This window comes from Pongo pygmaeus, chromosome 8, assembly GCF_028885625.2.
Source record: "Pongo pygmaeus isolate AG05252 chromosome 8, NHGRI_mPonPyg2-v2.0_pri, whole genome shotgun sequence".
NCBI classification, from domain to species: Eukaryota; Metazoa; Chordata; class Mammalia; order Primates; family Hominidae; genus Pongo; species Pongo pygmaeus.
In genome coordinates this window covers 36,134,575-36,147,704 of record NC_072381.2, presented here as the reverse complement: position 1 = coordinate 36,147,704, position 13,130 = coordinate 36,134,575, and the positions used below count along the sequence as shown (strand labels likewise).

Below are 13,130 nucleotides of genomic sequence, written 5' to 3'. Positions count from 1 at the left end.
TCCATGGTTGGCACCCTTCATGCTCGATCACATTTCCAACCAGAATTAAGAGGAACGTGAGGAGAGTGAAGGAATTTCATGAGTTAGAGCAGTGGTTCTCAAACTTTTCAGTTTCTTTACATGCTTAAAAATTACTCTGGCTGGGTGCAGTGGCTCCCGCCTGTAATCCCAGCACTTTGGGAGGCCCAGGCGGGCAAATCACCTGAGGTCAGGAGTTCAAGACCAGCCTGACCAACATTGTGAAACCCCATCTCTACTAAAAATACAAAATTAGCTGGGCGTGGTGGCATGTGCTTGTAATCTCAGCTACTCGGGAGGCTGAGGCAGGAGAATAGCTTGAACCTGGGAGGCGGAGGTTGCAGTGAGCCGAGATCGCACCATTGCACTCCAGCCTGGGCAACAAGAGGGAAACTCCATCTCAAACAAAAAAAAATTATTGAGGACTTAGAAGAGCTTATGTTCATGTGGGTTATATCTATTGTATTATGCCATTCTTGTATTGTTATAATGAAATACCTGAGACTGTGTAATTGATGAAATAAAGAGGTTTAATTGGCTCATGGTTCTGCAGGCTGTACAGGAAGCATGATCCTGGCATCTGCTCAGTGTCTAGGGAGGCCTTGGGAAACTATCTATCTATAAATAGTTATTGTATTAGAAATTTAAAGGATACAAATTTTTAAATTACTGATTAATTTTAAAAATAATAAACCAAACACATTTAACATAAATTGCATGCTTTTATGAAAAATAACCATATTTTCCAAAGTAAAAAAATTTGATCAGAGGAAAAGGATTGCTTTTGTATGTTTGCAACTCTCTAAATATTTGATTTAATAGAAGATAGCTAGGTTCTCTATGGTTGAAGTATGTGAAGAAACTCAGGCATTGGAAAGAAAATTAAATAATCTTTTTGGATAATTATGGATATTCTTCTTTGATACTATAGTGAAATTCAACAAGTGGTAATTTCTTCTTCTTTTCTTTTCTTTTTTTGAGAGAACGTCTGCCTTTATTGCCCAGGCTGGGTGCAGTATGGCGTGATCTTGGCTCACTGCAGCATCTGCCTCCCAGGTTCGAGTGATTCTCCCACCTCAGCCTCCCAAGTAGCTGTGACTACCAGCACACACCACCATGCCTGGCTAAATTTTGTATTTTTTGTAGAGATGGGGTTTTGCTATATTGTCCAGGCTGGTCTCAAATTCCTACACTCAAGAGATCTGCCCACCTCAGCCTCCCAAAGTGCTGGGAGGCATGAGCCACCAAGTCTGTCAATTGTTCTTTCAAGTAAAAATGGCCTTCCATTGTAATGGCCAGATGGGTTCTTCTTGGCTATTGCACAGATAAAATTCACCCAGACCGAGGTATTGCAGTAGAGAAAGTGTTCAACTGACCCAAGGCCAGTCACATAGGAGAACTGGAGTTATCACTCAAATCAGTCTCCCCCTGGGTTGGAGGTTAGGGTCTTTATGGACAATTTGGTGAGCAGGGGACTAGAGAATGGGTTCTGCTGATGGGTTGGGGATGGAATCATAGGGGTGTGGAAAACAGTCCTTGAGTGCTGAGCCTGCCTCTGGGTGGGGCCATAGGACCAGTTCTGAGTCATGAGTCACAAGTCCAGGTGGGGACAGTCCGAAAAATATCTCAAAAAGCGATCTTCAGTTGTACAATACTGATGTTATTTATAGGAGCAACTGGGGAAGTCACCAATCTTGTGACCTCTGGCCACATGACCCCTGAGCAGTAAGGGAGTATATTAATAGAAATATGCCTACACTTTAGCAAAGTTCACACCCCTCCCATAATCCTATTCTTGCTGCTTTTCATTAGTATTCCAAAGGTGGTTTTTCATCCCTAAGCAAGAGCAGGGGTAGTTTTAGGGAGGAACTTAGCTTTCAAGTTAAACCATAAACTAACTTCCTCCCCAAATTAAGTTGGCCTATGCCCAGGAATGACCAGGAACACCTTGGAGGTCAGAAGCAAGATTAAATCAATGAGGTCAGATTCCTCTTACTATCATGTTTTGCAAAGGTAGTTTCACCATGAAAAATGCAGGTAGTTCAGCCTGTAAGTCAACCACACAAGTGCTTTTCTTCAAGACAGCCATCCCACTTTGGCATGCAGAAGTGCATGTGTACTTCCCATTTCTTCACACAGAGTATTAGAAAGACTTGTATTAAAGGGCCAAAATTTAATAAAATTAATGCTTCTGCTTCATCCAGGATATTCCTAAATCAATAGTCTTAAAAACTGGGAATGTATGGCAGTGAAGAATACAGCGATCCAATGACCACCCGGACAGGTTGGTGGCACTGTCTTGATCCCTGCTAAGGCATCAATAGTGTCCGTATTCCTTTGCACCATCAGTACAAAAACAAACTCAGTCAAAAAGACAGAGGAGGCCAGGCATGGTGGCTCACTCCTGTAATCCCAGAACTTTTGGGAGGCTGAGGTGGGCGGATCGCTTGAGCTCAGGAGTTCCAGAGGAGCCTGGGCAACATAGTGAGACCCCATGTCTACCAAAAATACAAAAATTAGCTGGGTGTGGTGGCGCACGCGCCTGTAGTCCCAGCTACTTCGGAAACTGAGATGGTACACTCGCTTGAGCCCAGGAGTTTGAGGCCGCAGTGAGCTATGATCAGGCCACTGCACTCCTGCACTCCTGCACTCCAGCACTCCAGCCTCAGGGACAGAGGGAGACCCTGTGTCAAAAACAAGAATAAAACAAAACAAAACAAAAAGCAGGGGGGGCCTGGCACGGTGGCTCAGGCCTGTAATCCTAGCACTTCGGGAGGCCGAGGTGGGTGGATTGACTGAGCTCAGGAGTTCAAGACCAGCCTGGGCAATGTGGTGACATGGTGAAACCCCGTCTCTACAAAATACAAAAAATTAGCTGGGCGTGGTGGCGGGCTTCTGTAATACCAGCTACTCAGGAAGCTGAGACAGGAGAATCACTTGAACCCGGGAGGCGGAGGTTGCAGTGAGCTGAGATTGTGCCGCCACTGCATTCCAGCCTGGGTGACAGAGCAAGACTCTGTATCCAAAAAAAAAAAAAAAAGGACCAGACATATCGCATTGTTAACAAACTAGTTGTTAACCTTGTGACCTCTGTAAAGGTCTCAGGGATTTCCAGAGGTCTGGGGACCACACTTTGAGAATCACTAGATTAAAAGGGGGAAAACATGGGAGGAAAAAAAGGTCACATAATGGAAACATATGGTTGAATTGAATTTAGTATATAAAAACTCTTTACTGAAATAAAGAGTAGAGACTTCAAGTACCAAGAGAAGCATATTAGAAGAGGAGGAAGACTCTAGGGATTGATCAGGTCAGGAGGCAGGGTTTTAAATGGGCCTTGAAGGGTTGGTGCAGTTTGGAAGGAAGGGATGGGAGGGAAAAGCTTGCTGAATCGTATAAATGAACAAGACCCTGATGGTGAGCTCTTGAGGATATGAAAGGCAAAAAGCACTAAGGCCAGGCTTTTGTTCCTCTGTGGCCCTGCATATATGAGGAGGTGATGAGTAATTCTACATTTTTATCAGCTTTACCGTTTAAAACTCCAAGGGAGGAAAACCCTTCAAACTGATAGGCTTGGGGCTTGGTGAAGGTGGGGTATTAGTGAAAAAGATGTGAAGTTTCTTTATCGAAAATAAATGTATGTCCAAGAAATTCTCTGTAGATAAAAACTAACTAGAAAAAGAGTTTGTCAGAGAGGAAAAGTAGTTTTGCTAATATATTTTTGATCATTTGCAAAGCCCATGGAAATGTGTGGCAAGAGGATTGTGGTGTCTTAGGATATTCACATAGGTCTGAAACAAGGAAAACATACTTCTGTTGAAAGCACCATTCCAACATATTGTTATTAGCAGTCCCTGGACTAACGGGTAGTGGGTGGGTACTGTGTCCATCAGCTCAGCGAACCGCAATTGCCTCATTGACAGCAAGCCCAGCAAGGAATCACTTGGAATATTAATTTCCGTGGCCTTTCGCAATCACACGAAGCTTGGCTCCCTGCGCTTGCCGTAACGCGGCCTGTACCATTGCTTTCCGGGGGGCGGGGGGGGGATTTGGCAGCAGCGGAAGGAGACCGGAGGGTGTGTGTTGGGAAAAGCCGGAGGCAGAGGAGGACGATTGTTTTACGGATCCCGTGATCGGCCCGTCCTTCTCCCCTTTCCCCCCCTCCCTACCGCCCCTGTCCCGCCGGGGAGCGGCGGCGGCCTTGGACTTTGCTGTCTTTCCTCGCAGAGACAGGTGAGTGTCGGCGCGCGGGCTCCCCGGGCTTCGCTCCCCACCCCCCCGCGTCTCCGGGGCCGGTGGCGGCGGCCGGCCGGGGAGGCGGCCTCGGCGCACAGTAATGGCAGCGCTGTGAGCAGGGGAACGCGAGCTGACAGCCGCCGCCGCCGCCTCCGCCCACCTTCCTCGCCGGGGCTTCGTCTTTCACTCCTTCGGGCTGCCTCCCCCTCCCCTTGTCCCCTGCCCCTTGCCCTGCTTCTGCAGAAGGTAACCCCGCTGAGGGTCGGGGAGCTGGGCTGCAGGCGCCGGGAAACTTCCCTTCCCGGTTAATGGGTGGCGGGGCTGGGGCGGAGGAGAGGAGTTGGGGGCGACGAGGTGTGGGGAGAGGGATGAAAGGGGGAGGCCCGGGAAGATGGTATCCTGTAAGTGACCTCGGCTCCCCAGAGCGCTGACCCGTAAGCCCTGCCACCGCCTGGACTGGATCCCGGGCCTCCCCAACCCGATCTTGGCCGCCTCTCCCGCGGCCCCATTTTCCTTCGAAGGAGGGAAGGTGAGAGTGCGTGTACTCTTCTACATATTTACGTGCTCACACGAATACACAACTCTGTGTGTTTGTGTGTGTGTGGAGGGGGGCATCTCATGCATCCTTACCAAGAGTGTTTTCACTTTTGTTTCCGCAGACTGCAAAGATTGATAGCTTTGGGGAGGAGTATCTTGCGTGCATGCTAGACCTCTTGTCTCAACCCTTAGGGTCTGGTGAAATAAGATCCTCACACGCTTTCTAGCGCTTGCTTACCCTCTAGGGAGTCTGGACCATTCCCTGCCATTACGTGCATGCAAATAAAACATCTGTGAATTGCAGACTGTTATTAATGTTAAGCCCACACCTTTGCCCCATGGATTAATATTAACAGTTGAAGGCAGGTACCCTGGGCGTTTAAATTTTGAAGATAAGATGCAAAATATTAACATTCGCTATAGATTGTGACTGTTCAACATAAACGTCTTTGAACTAGACCTGGCCAAGCCTACCTTCGTAGTAAAGTATGAGAAATAACCACTTTGATCTGATTGACAACTGACTACATAATAATTGCTTAAAAACATTCAAAACACTGTTACCTACCCTTTAGAATCTTACATTCGTTTTCAAGACAGACACATGAACAAATGAGCTGTACTTTGCTTCTTTTGCCCATATACAGTATCTGGAAGATCCTTCCAAGAGTCACGTGAGATAAGAGAAGTACACAGTTTTTTTGTTTGAGATGGAGTTTTGCTCTTGTCACCGAGGCTGGAGTGCAGTGGTGCGATCTCGGCTCACTGCAACCTCCGCCTCCCGGGTTCAAGCAGTTCTTCTGCCTTAGCCTTCCATGTAGCTGGGATTACTGGCATGCGCCACCATGCCCGGCTAATTTTGTATTTTTAGTGGAGATGGGGTTTCACCATGTTGGCCAGACTGGTCTCGAACTCCTGACCTCAGGTGATTCGCCTGCTTAGGCCTCCCAAAGTGCTGGGATTACAGGCCTGAGCTACTGTGCCCAGCCTACAGTGTTTTGAATTACTTGTTTTTTTCAGTTGCTGTTTATGAGTTGGGGGAACATTTCTACAATGTGCATGCACATAGCATGGGAAAAATTCCTTTTCAATTGCCTTTTGAGTATTTGGATGTTCTCCTGCATCTGAAATACTCTTCATTCTCCATCCTTTCTGGTGGCTTTCAGTATTCTGTAAATGTGAAGATTATCCATGTCTTTTACCCTCACCATTTTGTCATTAGATTAAATGTTACGGACCTTCTTTAAAGTCATTTTTACGTTGTCTGTCAGTTGACAGATATTTATTAAGCACCTGGTTTATTTGCCAAGCAGTGCTGCAGGCATTAAGGATACAAGGATAAACAAGACACATTACATTTCTTTTTTTTTTTTTTTTTTTGAGGCGGAGTCTCGCTCTGTCACCAGGCTGAAGTGTGGTGGCACGATATTGGCTCACTGCAACCTCCGCCTCCCAGGTTCAAGCAATTCTCCTGCCTCAGCCTCCTGAGTAGCTGGCACTACAGGCGCAAGTCACCACGCCCAGTTAATTTTTGTATTTTTAGTAGAGACTGGTTTTCAACATGTTGGCCAGGATGGTCTTGATCTCTTGACCTCATGATCCGCCCTCCTTAGCCTCCCAGAGTGCTGGGATTACAGGCGTGAGCCGCCATGCCTGGCCGACCCATTAAATTTCTATCCTCTTGGAATGTCAATTCTGGCTTGGGATGGAGAGACAGACAGTAAATAAGAAATAATCTCAGAGAATAAGTGCTGTGTGGGAAATAAGGTAAGGAGTTGTGGTAGTGATTGGGAGATTACTTCAGATACTGTAACCAGAAAAGACCTTCCTGAGGTGAAGTTTGAAATTCTGAGGGAAAAGTTTTCCTATTTTAGGGAGGAGCAAATGGAAAAACCCTGAGGTGCTATCAAACTTGGATTGAACAAACTGAAATTGGCTTAAGGTGGACCCTAGTAAGAGATTAAAGGTGGGTCCTAGCCAGGGGCTGGATCATGTTGGCTTTTGTTCTTATGATACATTAAAAGGCTTTTGGAACTCTTCTAAACTGGGAGTGATAAGGTCTGATTGAGAATCAGACTGTCGATTGGAGAAGAGAGACACAAGGAGACCAGTGAGAAGAGCAGTGGCTGTGGAGGGTTAAGGTACAAGTGAAAAGGTTTTAAGATTTATTTTGGAGTTGAAGATACTTATTGAAATTGTCGTGTTTTGGATGAGCATGCAGTTGGGATGGGTCACTTCTGGGTTTTTGGCTTCTGCTGGAGGATGATGATGCTGTGTACTGAGATGAAGAAGAGGTTGGGGGAAGCAGGCTGTTGTATGGGATGGGGTTGGATTGGACATGTTAAGTTGGATTTCGTTGTTCAAGTGGAGGTGAGAAGTAGGTGACTGGAAATAAGTGTGGAACTTAGTGAGAGGTTAAGGAGTGATTCAGCCATTCAACGAGGGTTTCTCAAGCACCAGCTTTAAACCAGATGTGTGGATATAGTGGTTAAAAAATCTCTGGCTTCATGGAACTTAAGTTCTAGTGAAGAGAGAAAGATGGATATGGAGAGTTATCAGCATTTATTTGTTGGTATACTAATGTTTTGAACAAAAACTATATTCACGTGGCTCAAAATTTAAGATGTTAGTCTGGGCAACATGGTGAGACCCCATGTCTACAAAAAATAATTAAAAAAAATTAGCCAGGCGTGGTGGCGCACGCCTGTAGTACCCGCTGTTGGGAAGCTGAGGCCAGATGACCAGGTTGGAAGTGGCAGTGATCTATGATTGCACCACTGCACTCCAGCCTGAGTGACAGAGTGAGACCCTGTCTCTAAAACAAACAAAACCAAAATATAAAATTGTCAATAGGGAGTAGAATGAAAATCTCCCTCCACTTCTTGTACCCTTGTCATCCAGCTTTCCTTGGAGCCAAACATTGTTAGCTGTTTCTTAGATCTCCTTGGAAAAAAATATTTGTGGACATATAAGCAAATATTGTTCCCACTTTGCAGAAATGGTAGTACACTTTACTTGCTTTGACATTTGTATTTTTTAGAGTGTTAAATAGTAGTTAAGTTATGAAATAGGATGAGAACACAGAGAATGTAGAAAGAGGAGAAAACTGTGGAGTACTGCAGCATTTTCTGATTTGGTCCCTGCCCTTGTTAAGTTCATGTATTTATTTATTTATTTTGAGATGGTGTTTGCTCTGTCACCCAGGCTAGAGTTTGTATTTTTAGTAGAGATGGGGCTTCACCATGTTGGCCAGGCTGGTCTCGTTAAGTTTCTGACCTACAGGTGTGGAGTTGTTTAAAAAGCTGTTTCCGGCCACGTACGGTGGCTCAGGCCTGTAATCCCAGCACTTTGGGAGGTTGAGGTGGGTGGATCACTTGAGCCCAGCAGCTTGAGACCAGCTTGGGCAACATGGCGAACGCTGTCTGTACAAAAAATACAGAAATTAGCCAGGTGTGGTGGTGCAGGCCTGTAATCCCAGCTACTAGGGAGGTTGAGGTGAGAGGATTACTTGAACCCAGGAGGTGGAGGCTGCAATGAGCCACTATACTCCAGCCTGGGTGACAGAACAAAGAGGGTCTCATTGTGTTGCCCAGGCTGGTCTCGAACTCCTGGGCTCAAACAATTCTCCCACCTCAGCCTCCGGAAGTGTTAGTGTTACAGGCGTGATCCACTGTGCCTGGCCTTGTTTCTTGTTTCTTTTTTTTTTGAGACCGAGTTGCTCAGGCTGGAGTGCAGGGGCTCCATCTCAGCCCACTGCAGCCTCCGCTTCCTGAGCTGGGACTACAGGCGCCCTCCACCACTCCCAGCTAATTTTTGTATTTTTAGTAGAGACGAGGTTTCACTATGTTGGCCAGGCTGCTTGTTTCTTTATTTTTATCTTTTTCAACTTTCATTTTAGATTCAGGAGGTACACACGTAAGTTTGTTACCCGGGTATATTGTGTGATGCTGAGGTTTAGGATACAATGATCCCGTCACTCAGGTGCTGAACATAGTACCCAACAGTTTTTCGACCCTTATGCCCTTCCTCCCTCACTGCAAAAAGCTTTTTCTTTTTGTGAGACTTTACAAAAGTTTGCACTGTTTGTTTTGTGTTCTACCTTATCTGCCTGTTCTTTGTATATTCTGGAAAAATGTCTGGCTATGATTGAAAGCAATGTTTCATATGCACTATCAGGTTTTTTTTTTTTTTTTTTTTGAGACAGAGTCTGGCTGTGTCTCTGGCTCCCAGGTTCACACCATTCTGCCTCAGCCTCCTGAGTAGCTGGGACTACAGGCGCCTGCCACCATGCCTGGCTAATTTTTTGTATTTTTCGTAGAGAGGAGTTTCACCATGTTAGCCAGGTCTTGATCTCCTGACCTTGTGATCCACCTTCCTCAGCCTCCCAAAGTGCTGGGATTACAGGCGTGAGCCACTGCGCCTGGCCCTAACAGTTATTTTTATTTTTATCTTTTTTTGGGACGGAGTCTCGCTTTGTTGCCCAGGCTGGAGTGCAGTGGCGCGATCTCAGCTCACTGCAAGCTCTGCCTCCTGGGTCTACGCCATTCTCCTGCCTCAGCCTCCAAAGTAGCTGGGACTACAGGCAGCCACCACCACGCCTGGCTAATTTTTTGTATTTGTTTAGTAGAGACGGGGTTTCACTGTGTTAGCCAGGATGGTCTCAATCTCTTGACCTCGTGATCTGCCCGCCTCAGCCTCCCAGAGTGCTGGGATTACAGGTGTGAGCCACCACGCCCAGCCAATTATTTATTATTATTATTATTTTTTGAGATGGAGTCTCACACTGTCACCCGGGCTGGAGTGCAGTGGCACAATCTCGGCTGACTGCATTCTCTGCTTCTGGCATTCAAGAGATTCTCTTGCCTCAGCTTCCCAAGTAACTGGGATTACAGGTGCCCACCACCACGCCTAGCTAATTTTTTTGTATTTTTAGTAGAGACGGGGTTTCACCATGTTGGCCAGGCTGAACTTGAACTCCTGACCTCATGATTCACTTGCCTCAGCTTACCAAAGTGCTGGGATTACAAGTATGAGCCACCACGCCTGTCCAACTATCAGTTGTTTTTAAGTAAATTGATGACAGGATCAGCCCTAGAATCTTAATATTATGAGGACTTATGACTGGCTCATGTTAAATCTTGGAAAAACAAGCAGTGATTTGGAATGTTATGAGATTTATAACAAGTTATTGATCTATGAGATGTATGACTGAACCCTCTCTCAGTAATCAGTTAATCACAATATCTATTCAGAGTGATTTGGCTCTGTGCCTGGGTTTGAATCTTACCAGTAATATATCTGTCACATTGCAGTTAGCATAATCTTTGGGTTACCTTTAAGAATGTATAGATTTCTATATCAGTACTTTATATTTGGCTTTTCATTGGGAAAGGCTTATTGGAGACAATTCCTTTGCTTCTTAAAAGTTTTGAGACAGTAGTAGTGTTAGGTTGAGATTGTGGTGTTCGATCTGTAGAAACTTTCGAGGTGTCTTGAACCCTGTTGATTTTTCTTTTGGAAGAGGAGAGGTGGAATATTTTCTTTTGCTTTAAGCTTTGTTATTCTGGAGAATTAAAAATTCAGACTGATACTGTGTCTTGTTTGCTTGTTTGAGACAGAGTTTCACTCTTGTCACCCAAGCTGTAGTGCAGTGGCGCGATCTCAGCTCACTGCAACCCCTGCCTCCTGGGTTCAAGTGATTCTCCTGCCTCAGCCTCCCAAGTAGCTGGGACTACAGGTGTCTGTCACCACACCTGACTAATTTTTGTATTTTTAGTAGAGATAGGGTTTTGCCATGTTGGCCAGGCTGGTCTTGAACTCCTGACCTCAAGAGATCCACCCTCTTCGGCCTTCCAAGGTGCTGGGATTACAGGTGTGAGCCACTGCGCCTGGCCTCTTTTATATAGTTTAACATTATAAATAATGTTAGTTACATCTATTAATTCAGTGACTTAGTCTTTTTCTATTGTAGGTTGCTTTTCAAAGAATGAAAATTTACCATATGTAAATTTTTAAAAATATCTCAGCCTTGTTTTAATTCAGTTGAAGGAGAGAAAGTACAGGCTATACTCCAGGCTGGTTTTGAACTCCTTGGCTCAAGCAGTCCTCCTGCCTTGGTTTCCCAAAGTGTTGGGATTACAGCAGGCGTGAGTCACTGTGACCCGCCTATGGTTTATATCTAATCCTGTCATTCATTATTTTGTTGCTCCAGTTTGTTCCAGTTTTGACCTTTAGTTTAACTTGTGTCCTTTCGATATGCCCCTACCCTGTTTGTGGGGGGAAAGCACCTTCTATTTCCTGGCATCATAGGTGTTCTAGGTTCAACTTGTATTTTTCCTGCTTCAGCCCTGGAATCAATCACTTTTCCAAGGAGGAGCTCTGGTTCCTTTTTTTGGAGAATGATATTTAGAAACCAAGATCTAAGTTCTATGTGTGCCCATTGCCACTGTGGTGTCATTCCTCCTAAGCCCTTCTCAGTGAACAGAGCTAGAAATATATGTATATTCATCCATGCATACACAAACATCTATGTTTATGTCTTTATCTGCATGTATATGTGTGTTTGTGTATTCAAAACCATGAGTTTGTAAATGATACCTTTGATTACAACTCATTACCACAGGATTAATGCTTGCCTTTCCCGTTTATTTATGACTGCGATTTTCTGACGGTGGGAAATAGAAGATAGCTTTCCTTTTTTCTTTTTCTTTTACTTTCTTTTTTTTTTTGAGATGGAGTCTTGCTCTCATGCAGGCTGGAGTGCAGTGGCTTGATCTAGGCTCACTGCAACCTTTGCCTCCTGGGTTCAAGCGATTCTCCTGCCTCAGCCTCCTGAGTAGCTGGGATTACAGGCACCCACCACCACACCGGCTAATTTTTGTATTTTTGTTAGAGATGGGGTTTCACCATGTTGGCCAGGCTGGTCTCGAACTCCTGACCTCAAGTGATCTGCCCGCCTTGGCCTCCCAAACTACTGGGATTACAAGCAGGAGCCACTGTGCTCAGCCAAAGATACCTTTCTAATATTCACAGTAATTATGTAAGTAGTGTATAGTTACCAAAATAATGAATAATGTGACATCAAGAGAAAGATCCCCAAGCAGTCCTGAGCCTTCAGAAAACTTTTATCTCAAGATATTTCTCTTTTATTTGATAAGTCTGTCTGAACCAAAAATAGTATTTTGTCATCATAGTACCATGTATTATTTTGATTAGAATGCATCCATTTAAAAATTTTTAGAGAGCATTTTGCAGTGAGATTCAGATACTTCTCTGACATCAGAACTTTGTACCTGTGATCTAGTTTTTAAGCACTTAAAACATACATAACATGAAATTTACCATTTTAACTGTCATTAAGTGTATAGTTTAGTGGTGTTAATTGCATTTACAGTGTCATTGTGACCCTCACCACCATTTCCAAAACCACCATTTCCAAAACTTTTTCATTACTAGACAGAAACTGTACAACCGTTAGGCAGTAACTCCCCATTTCCCCTTCCCCCAGCATCTCTGATAACATCTCATCCTTCTTTCTGTCTTTATGAATTTGCCCACATACATACTTTTGTTTAAGTAGGACCATAAGATATTTTTCACCTTGTGTCTAGTGTATTTGACTTAGCGTAATATCTTCAAGGTTAATCCTTGTCGTAGCATATATCAGAACTTTTTATTTTGAGAGACAAGGTCTGGCTCTGTTGCCCAGGCTGGAGTGCAGTGGTGTGATCATAACTCACTGCAGGCAAATTTTTTTTTTTTTTTTCAGTCAAGATGATGTCTTGCTGTGTTCCTAGGCTGCTCTTGAACTCCTGAGCTCAAGTGATCCTCCCCGTTGGCCTCCCAAAATGCTGGGATTACAAACTTGAGCCAACTCACTGGCTCTCTTTGAGATTGTAAACAGGAGGTGTCAAGAAAGTTGCTAGAGGGTTAATTGATATGCATCTGCCATAACTGTATCCCCTTTTTAATTATTCTTCCATGCCTGTGTCTTCTATAGCAGTGTCAGGACATAGGCAGGATTTAATGTATTATATAGAAGCCAGCAAATATAGTAGATTGTAGTGGTACGGTCACATCTTGGGCTCAAGTGATCCTCCCATCCCAGCCTCCCTAGTAGCTGGGACTACAGGTGCACGCCACCACACCTGGCTAATCTGTTTGTATTTTGTAGAGGGCGGGGTTCACCATGTTGCCCAGGTTGGCTGTGAACTCCTGGGCTCAAGCAATCTACGCATCTTGGCCTTGCAAAGTGCTGGGATTATAGGTATGGGCCACTGCACACAGCCAAAAAATTTGTTCTCAATGTTTTGATAATTTGTGTAAAGGCTGATTGGTTC

General features: G+C 44.7%; 1 protein-coding gene across 12 annotated transcripts in view; it reads left to right on the top strand.

The window, feature by feature from the left end:
* The window catches only part of CUL2 (cullin 2), a 123,895-nt gene that overhangs the window by 32,004 nt on the left and 78,761 nt on the right, over window positions 1-13,130 (top strand). Inside the window, exons 1-2 of one of the 12 annotated variants that reach the window (XM_054435170.2) lie at window positions 4,333-4,500; window positions 4,678-4,783. The exons of 9 other annotated variants lie outside the window; for them this stretch is intronic. The gene's annotated coding sequence lies outside the window, so the exon portion shown is untranslated. Of the gene's footprint in view, window positions 1-4,019; window positions 4,252-4,332; window positions 4,501-4,677; window positions 4,784-13,130 lie in introns of those variants that run through there. 2 more of the 12 variants (XM_054435168.2, XM_054435169.2) reach the window with 2 other exon arrangements.